Here is a 12,155-nt window from a genome sequence, read left to right as displayed (position 1 = left end):
GGTTCATGCATTGTCTGCAGCGATTTCAATAAAAATTTCAAGTAGCTTAATGCCTTATCTGGAGCGATTTCCACAAAAAAATTCAAGTGGTGACATGCCTTGTCTAGAGTGATTTCCATATAAAATTTCAAGTGCTTTCATGCATTGTCTGGAGAAATTTCCATAAAAATTTCTAGTGGTTTCATACGTTGTCTGGGGCGATTTTGATTTACAATTTCTTGTTGCTTCATGCCTTGTCTGGAGCGATTTCCATATACAATTTATAGGGGCTTCATACCTTGTCTGGAGCTATTTCCATATAAAATTTCTCGTGATTTAATGCCTTGTCTGGAGTGATTTCGGTACTGGCTTCATGCTAGTCTCAAGCGATTTCCACAAAACAATTTCTAATGGCTTAATACTTTGTCTGGAGCAATTTCGATATAAAATTTTTAGTAACTTAATGGACTGTCTGGAGTGATTCCCGCAAACATTTCTACGGATTTCATGCCTTGCCTTGAGCGATTTCTATAAAACATTTCAAGTGGCTCTATGCTTTGTCTGAAGCGATTAACATACAAATTTTCAAGTGGCTTCATGCCTTGTCTGGAGCAATTTCCATATAAAATTTTTGTTGGCTTCATGCTTCTCCTGGAGCGATTTTACTATACAATGTCTAGTGGCTTCATGCCCTGTCTGGAGCGATTTCCATATAAAATTTCTAATGGCTTTATGCCGTGTCTGGAGTAAATTCCATATAAAATTTCTAATGTCTTAATGCCGTGTCTGGAGTAATTTCCATAAAAAATTCGAGTGGCTTCATGCTTTGTCTTGAGCGATTTCCATATAAAATCTTTAGTGGATTCATGCCTTGTTTGGAGTATTTCCATATAAAATTTCTAGTGGCTTCATGTCTTGTCTGGCGCTATTTCCATATAACTTTTCTAGTTGCTTAAAGCCTTTTCTGGAGCGATTTCAATAAAAATTTCTAGTGACTTTATTCCTTGTCAGGAGAGATTTTCACATAAAATTTTTCGAGCCTTCATGGCTTGTCTGGAGCGATTTCGATATAAAATCTTTAGTGGCTTCATGCCTTGTCTTAATAGATTTCTATAATAAATTTATAGTGGCTTCATGCCTTGTCTAGAGTGATTTACATATCAATTTTCTAGTGGCTTCATGTCTGTCTGGAGTGATTTCGTATAGCACTTTTCATGGCTTAATGGCTTGTCTGGATAGATTTTCATAATAAATTTATAGTGGTTTCAGGTCTTGTCTGGAGAGATTGTCACATAAAATTGTTAGAGCCTTCATGCCTTGTCTGGATAGATTTCCATAATAAATTTATAGTGGCTTCATGCCTTGTCTTGAGCGATTTCCAGAAAAATTTCACGTGGCTTCATGTCCTGTCTGGAGCGATTTCCATATAAAATTTCTAGTGCCTTAATGACTTGTCTGGAGCGCTGCCCATAAAGCATTTAAATCAGGGATTTCTGAGATATTTTAAATGGATTCATGCCTTCTCAAAGCGATTTCCATGAGATATTTTAAATGGATTCATGCCTTCTCAAAGCGATTTCCAAAAAACATTTCAAGTGTTTTCATGCCTTTTCTCGAGAGATTTCCGTATAAAATTTTTACTTGCTTCAAGCCTTGTCTGGAGCAATTGCCTTATAAAATTTCTAGTGGCTTCATGTCTTGTCTGGCGCGATTTCCATATAATTTTTCTAGTGTCTTAAAGCCTTGTCTGGAGTGATTTCAATAAAAATTTCTAGTGACTTCATGCCTTGTCTGGAGGGATTTTCATATAAATTTTCTAGTGGCTTCATGCTTTGTCTGAAGCAATTCTAATATAAAACATTTAGTGATTTTTATGTCTTGTCTGGCACGATTTCCATATAACTTTTCTAGTGGCTTCATGCCTGTCTGGAGCGATTACCATAACACATTTTTAGTGGCTTCACGCCTGGTCTGGAGCGATTTACATATAAAATTTTTAGTTATTCATGTCTAGTCTGGAGCGATGCCCATAAAGTATTTAAATCAGTTTTATGCATTGTCTGGAGTGATTTCAATAAAACTTACCATCTATGGCAACACATCAAATACCGCAAATTACAATGTTCTCTCTAATTCTCTCTCCTTTGATCTTGTGTATGTGGTACAATGGGTTAAGAGGTAGCTGGTTACTTTTAATGCATCTAAAAGCAAGCGTCTATCTTTACATCATAAACGTTCTGATCCCCATCTGGCATTAATTGAAATGGATGGCTCTCGTCTTGAGGGGGCCTCAAGTTTTTACAAACTTCTGGGCTTGACCTTTACTACTGATCTTAAATTAAATATGTACATCAAATCTGTTGCCAAGGTCGCTGGAAAAATGGTGGGATCCTTCTACCGCTCCAGTAGATATCTCACTGCTGATGAAGTTCTATATTTATATAAAAGTCAAGTACGTCCAAGGATGCAGTACTGCTGTCATATCTGGGCAGGAGCTGCTAAAAACAGCCTATCCTGCCTTGACAGAGTACAACATAGACTTTGTAGCCTAGTGGGGGATACCCTTTTCTCTTCCCTGCAATCTCTCTCCCACAGAAGGGACATGGCGATCCTGTCATTGTTATATCGTTATCTTCATGAGAAGTGCTCGTCTGAGCTCCAATCTCTGGTCCCCCCTCACCAATTTCTATATTACATTTCTAGCGGATTCATGCCTTGTCTCGAGTGATATCCATATTAAATGTTTAGTTGCTTCATGCCTAGTCTGGAGCGACTCCCATTAAGCATTTGAAGCAGATTCCTGCTTTTTGGGAGGCGATTTCAATAAAACTTTCAACTGGCTTTATGTCTTATCTTGAGAAATTTTCTTAAAAACCTTTTAATGTACTTTATGCCATTTCTGGAGCGATTTCCATGAGATATTTTAAATACATTTGTACCTTATCTGAAGCGGTTTCAAAAAATGATTTTAAGTGGCTTCATGCCTTGTCTGGAGCAAGTCCGATATAAAATTTCTAGTAACTTCATGCCTTGTTTGGAGGGATTACCATATAAAATCTCTAGATGCTTTATTCCTTGTCTGGTGCGATTTGATTATAAAATTTTAAGTGGCTTCATGCATTGTCTGGAGCGATTTCCATATAAAAGGTCTAGTAGGTTCAGAGCTAATCTGAAGCGATTCCCATGAAGTATTTAAAGCAGCTTCAGTCCTTGTCTGGAGCCATGTCCATGTAAAATTTCAAGTTCCTTCATTAAAAAGATTATATATAGGTTATGTAATAAGTCACAGTTAAAGAAGATAGATGCAGCAATATAAATAGTAATATATATATATATATATATATATATATATATTTCTTACTTTAGTACGCATTATTCTTGATATATGTCTCAAGAATAATTCGTACTAAAGAAGTTAGACACATAAAACTAAAGGCAATTGATATATATTTATATATGAATATGTATGAATATATATAGTTTTAAACTTTGTATTAATAAATCCATTTTCAAAGGACTTTATATAGGCTATGTATCAATAGTAATTCGTATCAAAAGAAGTAAAACGCATAAAAATAAAAGGCAAAGTATGTATAGGTATTTCGTACCCAAGACGTTAGACACAATAAAACACAGCAATCGGCATATATATGTATACATGTTTGTGTGGATATACATTATATATGTATGAATATATATATTTATATATATGTAGATATACATACATACACACGTCTGTATACACATTTCAGTACGTATGGATATATATAGTTTTTCATAGTTGTATATATTTATTTAATTTTCTAATACGATTAGGAATTAATAAAATTTTCTACCGAGTACGGACTGACAGAACGAGAATAAGCATTCACTTGTAAATTAAACAAAGGATTTTACTCAAATTCACGAACAATTTAATTCCACATGCATATTTCGAAGTTTAAAAAGTAACACAAGATATAGGTCAGTGAAAAATATCTAAGATTAATCAGAATAATAAAAATACTCCAAGAATTCATTTATGTCGATATTTACCAACTATATAAAAGTGACAGTTTTTGTCTCATCATAAATATTTTTAATCAATTTTTTGAATAAAATAATACAATCTTAGCTTAGTAAATTTCAACAAGTGTGACCAAGATTTAAATTTCGTTGTAACATTTTAAAAACTAAATAAGTCGTATTTTATATATTGGGATTAATAATAAGCTGAAATCTCATACAACTAGAATTAGACAGTTTTTGTAGCTTCGAATATTTTTTCATCAAAATAAATTTGTAAATATAATAATAAGATCTTAGCTTAGTAAATTTCGATAAAATTTATGAACAAAATTTAAGTTTTCTTGTCACATTTTCAAAACAAATGTCGTTCTATTTTGTACACTAGCGTTAATAAGTCGTCCAAGATTATGTACATTTTCACTATTCTAGTAACGTCATATTAATTTTATTTTAATACCTTAAATAAGTAAATAACGTGCCATTTAACACTGACAATATTTATTTAAACGTTATATTATCAAAAAGGTTTAAAAAGAATCGGATTCATAATTAATAAAATATGGTTTTCTACGTAGGATCATATCAATCTCTGTGTCTTAATATTTGAGATTAGGATTAATTCTACTTATTAGTGATGTTTTCTTAAATGTTTTTAACAACGTTTCGAAGTATGTAACATGCGATTTTTGCCTATTGTATCTTGTAAAACTCTTTGATCTGTCTGCTAATCTCAGGAATCTTTCGGTCGAAATCTGGAATCTGCACAGAATTTCGAACAGAGCGTGGCGTAGTGGAGAAGTACTCCAAAAAATTAAGTTAAAAATTTACATTCTTGTATTTTTTTATGACTCCTCCTCAGTACAGACTACACTCAAAATACAATTGCCAATTGCTTAAGACTTTTACTTAGTCATGGCTGGCAGAACGAGAGCATTTCATCCTTGTCGATTAAGGAAAAACAAATCCTCCTGTTGATGTTCTCTATTCAATTTATTTGTGCATAAAACCTGTTCATCATTTAATAGATTAAAATTTACAATATTTAGTTTTGTTCATATTACATTCTCATTTCTAGTAGTTGTTTCATATGTATCTTGTCAAACTCGGTAATCTCTCTTTCGAACTTGCGAACATACACGTAATTTCCAACGGAATCTTTTATTTAAACCACGAAAGTAACATGCTATACTCTCGGTTATGAATAATCTGAATAATTCGCAATGGTAAGTTTAGTTTGTGGCCTTTAATAATATCGAACCTGCAACTCCAGAAACATATACCTTTACAATTTTACGAATTACTCTATTTACTGGTAGAAGAAGGTCGGTGGATAAATGAAAATAACACTTAAGATGTTGTTAAAGGATTCTAAATACTACAAGCAATACATTTTGTGAATTAAGCTGTTTGAATAAGCAAATGTTATGATAGACTCTCACATCGATTTCCACGACTCTGAGCTGTATAGAAGAGAATAGAAATCACAGCTGTGTATACACGATTGCTTGTGTTCAGTTGGATTGCAATGCTGGTGGATTTTGTCTGGTAAGGTGAAATACTTGATAGAGGTCTGAACTTGCAATACACTTTTAGTTTTATTCTGATGTTGTTTCAAATGTTTGAATGCATGAAATCGTAAAACGTTCAAAGAATAACTGAAATATGTTGATAGCAGCGTTTTCTGGTCACACCGAATTCGGAATAATTTCAGTTCCAATGAAGAGATGTGAAAAAACAACTATTTGTTTGGTCACAGATTGATGACATCAAATAATCGTGACGTCAGGCCATCGAACACGACATTAGCCAATGAAAGTGTGAAAACAATCAGGGCAGATATTTGTTTCGTGAGATTGATTATATGAAATGATCCTGACGTCACGCCATTAAACATGTTTAATGCCAATGTCATGTTTGATAGCGTGACGTCAGGATTATGTGTCGTTTATAGATTTTCACTTTTGCATTTAAAAAAGTTTTCTTTCCAAACACTTTCAAGTATTGGTAAATGAAAATGTGGATTCATTTCTTTGAATTAAATAAATTTTTAAAACAATTTTATTTGACGTCTTTTAATAATTAGCATCAGGATATAATGATACTATATCCGGAAACTTTATTTTGATACATTAATCCGTTAGATTATTTTGATTTTAGAACATTTGTAAGATTTAAATTTTATGAAATTTATAAATTGAGAGGTTTACTCCTATGCTCTCACTACAAACGATTCCGACTATTTTAAAATTAAAATGTTGATTCATTTTAATTTAATTAAGGAAAGTACCAACAACAGATTTGAGACATGAATCATCTTTATTTAAAAGATTTGAATACGTACATATATTTTAAAACATACAATACAATGAAAAAGATGAACAGAAAACAAAACAAAATTTGAAAAAAAACAGATTTTATTTTCAAAATGAAAAAAATTACTAATCAATACATCATCAAAATTTTTATACATCAAATTTATTCAAAGATTAAGATTAATGAGGTGTTGTATTTTTGGAGATGAGGATAAGTAATATTATGTTCAATTCTTCTTGTAAGCGACCGGAAAATACAATTGCAAATTACTTAGGACTTCGATCCCGTCATGGCTAATGGAAAAAGAGCATGTATCCCCTTTAAGTAAATAAAGGGTTTCGTTCGACATTCTGTCTAAATTCCAGGGTTCGACAAGATACAACTGAAGAAAATCGGAGATTACATCGACCAAACCCTTGTGAAAATCACACTCAAGTTGAAAACAGTTGTCGGATAAAGCCAAAATATATTCAAATAAATACAATTATGGATTTATCTCTAAATTCCTATTTTTACCATAAAAATGTCATTTTCAATTCGATTTCCTCACTGTATGTTATTCTCTATTCAAATATTTTTGTAAAATCATTAAAAAATAAAAATAAATATTCAATCTAAGCAAATAGATTAATTACTATTTCCTAAAACTTCAATTTAAAATTCTTTATTCGATAATACAGGCTAAAGTTAATTCAATTACAGGTCGGCATTGATTAAATCAGTTATGATAGAAAACACCTTTATTTGTCCTTAAAATCTTAATTCTGACATTAAAATTACAAAGTTTAATTCGGTTTATAAAATATATTGATCATTATATACTATCGTTATTTCAAACATACAAAAACTAAAAAATATAAAATTTAAGAGGAAAAATACTATAGAATGTATTGAATCGATTGAGGTTAGTAAAAATTAATGCAATAAAAATATCGATGAATGTGCTTTCTATTTTTTTAAACATGCTGGAAAAAATTTGTTGCTTCTAATTATCAGCAAACGATTAAAATAAAATTGGTTGAAACCTAGTAAAAAAGGAAAAAAATGTGTGAATTATCTTAATAAGTTTGGGAGTAAAATCTAAGGAAAGTTCAATGTTAAAAGTTCAATTTTCGTCTTGCGATTTTCCTCTCCTTGTTAAAATCATTCTGGTTATTGACGCCAATTCTGCTATTTGAAATATACAAAATATATTGTCCAATTTATATTCATACAAATAAAAACAATGATTTAATGACATTTACGTATATGAAACTTACGATAAAATCATATACGAACAGTAAATATAAAAGAATAACGATATTTTATTTCAGTCATTCAAATGAGTTTATAAATTGTTTAAATGCTCTTCTTTTGGGAAATTGAGATTTAAACTTGCCCTATCGTTATCACCCTACAAGAAAAAAAATGATTGACTTCTGATTCAGATAAGCAAATCATTAAATAAACTAATTATTTATTGAATGAACTTTGTGTACATATTATCACCCAACTAAGAAAGATGCCAACAAATATATTTAACAATGGTTATATCCTTTAATTTAAAATACACACATAATTTACTAAGGTCTCATCATTTAAATATTAAAGTATTGGCATGTAATTTAATAACTATTAAAATATTTTTAATAATAATGTATTTTACTAATGTCTTATTAAATTATTGAAGTACTATTATACTTACTAATGTCTTATCATAAACATGAATTCTTAATATGTAATTGACCAATTGGATTATAATAGAAAATGATATAAAATAATTATTAAATTAACTAATTATTTAATGAATCAATTTCGTGTACATATAAAGATACGAAACATATATTATTTAAAATCTGTTAACCGCAGTACTTAACTTTTGCATATAAATTTGTTAAAACTAACGCATCGTATAAATATTATGTCACATCATATATATATTTAAATATTAATATGTAATTCACAAATATCTCATCACTAACGTATTTGATTATTAATATGTAAGTTACTAATATCCCATCATTATCGTATTTAATTATTTATATGCAATTTATTAATATCTTATAATTATCTTATTTTAGTATTAATATATAACTTAATAATTCCTCATCAACAACATATTAAAGTATTTATATTTAATTTACTAATGTCTTACATCAAGATTTAAATATTTGATTTGCAAATATATTATTATCACATTTAAGTATTGATATGTGATTTACTCGTAAGAATTAACATATGTACGTATTAATATGTAATTTGTTAATATTTCATTATGGTCATAGTTATAGAAAAACATGTAATTTACTAATGCTCCATCATAAAAATGACGTATATATTTAAGTATAATTATGTAATTCATTAATGTCTACTAATTCCATATTTACGTAGTAATATGTAATTTACTAATGTCTTAATAATTTCATATTAAAAATATCAATACATAATTTATTATCTCATCAATAAAATATTTAAGATTTAACATGAAATTTAACAATTCATCGTTACAAACGGTTTTTAATATTAAATGTAATTTACTGTTGTCTCATTATTAAAGTATGTAAGCATTAATGTGTAATTTACTAATATCTCACTATTAACAGATTTTGATATTTATATATAATTTACTAACATCTCATTATTTACGTATTTAAACATTAATTACTTGAACGATACGCTTTTCAGGCGACGAAAATTTTTTTTTATTATTTTATAATCGGAGTAAAACTTGGCGAGAACGCTCTGTTTTAAGATTGTTTAAAAAAAAATGGAAATTTGTTCTGTTTTAAATTCGGTACATTACGTCCAGTTCACATTCTACACGTCAACTTTTATCGGTTTATGAGTATGCTGACAAGGTTTAGGGTGTCTATTCTTAAAGCCGTTCTTAACATGGGTAGGTTGGGAGTGTTTATTCCGAAAACCGTTCTTAACCTGGGTAGGTTGGCTGTATATTCCGGAAGCCGTTCTTAACATGGGGAGCTTGGGGGGTCATTTATTGTAAGCATATCCTAAAATCTATAAAAGCCGATATTTCCAATGTGAACAGTGAGTTACTTATGTAAAAAAAATACCAAATTGACTTCTTTTATTTCAAAATTATTTCTATTTTAAATGAAATTTTATTTTTATAATAAAAATCTTTGGTTTATATATATATATATATATATATATATATATATATATATATGCGTGTGTTTTTTGCGCTTTTTGTGGATGAGGAGCAAATAAAAAATGATTTTAATGGAACGGAATCAAAAATTAATTTCCATGAATTTTTAATACAACCGTAAAACAGCATATACCAAACGTTTTCTCAAAACAAGTAAAAATATTTTTGAAATAATATTCATTAAAATATATCATTACAAGAAAATTTCAAATAGTTTATGAGTTTGAAGTTGTTGAAATATCATTGAAATAATTCATATCAACATCAGATTTACGCTTTTTATTAAATAACATCTGTGTTTTTATAATAATGAATTAAAGCTTAAAAGGCTTTATATAGACATAAAACACAGTGAGCAAAAAATAACGTGATAATTTTGTGGGTGATTTTTTGTTTGATTAAATGTTTTATGATTAAATCTAATTCTTACAAAAGTTATAAAATCATGTGTAAGAATTATTTTTAATACAAAAATTAGCAAAATTCACGTTCACATATTATGGGCTGAAAATCGTGATATATATTTACTTGGTCAAAATAGTCGATTGCAGTTACCTCCCTTGGGATCTTGTGGATACAACATCAAACATACTTTAAAATCTAGAAAAATCTATGCACATAAAATATTGACTAGCGATATGTTCACACAATTATTTTTTCATTCAAAAAACCGTAGATTGCGTTTTTCATTAAATAGACCTGTGATAATACAAAGAGGTGGTTGCAAAAATGAATTGTGGTGTGAGGGGAAATACAAACAGAAATTGAGGGAGAGTTTTAAAATATAATCTTAAAAAGATAAGATACAAGTTAGAAACGCATTTCAACCAAGGCATAAAAATTGTTAAACAAGATATTAAATGTTTATATTCTAATAATTGTAAATACAAAATGCGTAACAATCGATGAGAAATGTAAATCATAAAAAAACTAGTTTTATAATTACCTTCAGAAGATGAAATAACGTTTTTATGTGATGTTCTGTTTTCTTTTTCTGAACACGTAGCAGCGAATTCTAAATCCATTTTCAAGCCTACGTATGCGTGAATGAGTATTTGAGTTTCGGTTTAAACGACAAAGATAACAGTAGAAAAAAACGCACGTCCTTCCGTCTCCTTTAAAATCTATCGCAGTTCTGCAGGGTTGGGAAGGTTACGTGAGCCCGACCGACCAATCAGAGCCCTTTACAATGCGCAGTCGCTGAATCAGCAGGTACCAGGGTTTCAAACTGACAACCCATAAATTACTTTAAAATATACAACTACATTTATTTTTATAATTTATTGTACACTTTTGTAAACTAAAACAACTTTTTAATAATAATTATAATACAAATTATTGTTCAATTTTGATTGTGAATAAGATATATTTGTCAATAGTTTTTCATAAAATTACACATGAAAATATTTTTTATTAAATTAAAACAAAAGATTTACGCGATTCGTCCAAAACAGCTTACCCATAAACACATTTCTATCGTATTTTACTAATTATTGAAGTTATTTATTTTCACACGTTAAAAAAATTGGACCAAGTAAAGAATAGATACTCTGTAGCAGACGACACCGCCTGGCGGTGACAAGCGCACATTTCAACTAACACCGGTGATTTGACCTTGACATTGGCACAAGCACATGGCGTCGGTTGTTTGTAAACACGTCAAATAGCAAACATGCTCGAATATTCGCCAGCAATTTTCTTTTTTTTTTAATATATTTACAAAACTTTTGAAGATTTAAAAGAAAAAATATATATTTATAAAACATTTTTTTTAAGTAAGTAACAAGACGAACGTATTTAAAGAAAATATATTTAAATAAATTGGTGTCTTTCTGTTCCGGATTTTTGCGACCAAGATTTTTTTAAATTTTGATTGTTTATACTTGTGAGTTTATTATGCATAAAATTTCCTCTGCCTAGAAGGATTTTTCCTTCACTGACCACATACATCGCACTTTAAATATTGAATCATATTAAAAACGTACACAGAAAATAAATGGCTAGAACAAAAAATAAGGTGTTAAAGAATGAACCTTTTTTTAATAAGTTTTATTCAAACAGTCTTTATTTGAACGTAATGGACTGTTTTTTATTGTCTTTTTATTTATTAACTGTTTTATTCATTTCATCAAACAAAAATAGAACTTTTATAATGAAATATATATTATAGACTGATTTTCAAACATCGAAATTTTATGATCAAAGTTTTATTAAAAAGAAAAAAGACGAGGTGTTTTTTCTTTTCGAGATAATTTTTTTTCACCGTTTATCACTTTAAAATTTTATTCAACAATGAAATGATAAAAATACAAAACTTTTCGTTAAATATATTTTTTAAAAAAATATAAAATATCTATAAAGTCTATTTTTATGTCTGTAAAAGTTTGTTAAAAGTTCAAATAAAGTTTATAATTTAATTGAAAAAAAATAACCTCCTCTTTTTTTTTTTTTTAATAAAACTAACTTTAATTTTTAAATTTCGATGTTTGAAAAACAGTCCATAATATATATGTGATTATGAATCTCTTACGACAGGTGAGGAGCCGGGAACCGGCCCAGCACCTGTCTGAATGAAGTACACCGCCCAGGAGGTCTACCCTGCCAGGCTTTGCCACCGGGCTTTCCAGTGGGGCAAGTTTATCTTGTCGCCTGAGTGGGCCCAACCGGGGAATGGCGACGGGGTGCATAGGCAATTTTCCTTGAG

This window comes from Euprymna scolopes, chromosome 31, assembly GCF_053919585.1.
Source record: "Euprymna scolopes isolate OS-2025 chromosome 31, ASM5391958v1, whole genome shotgun sequence".
Lineage (NCBI taxonomy): Eukaryota > Metazoa > Mollusca > Cephalopoda > Sepiida > Sepiolidae > Euprymna > Euprymna scolopes.
The sequence above is the reverse complement of the archived record's forward strand: the minus strand, read 5'-3'. Positions refer to the sequence as shown.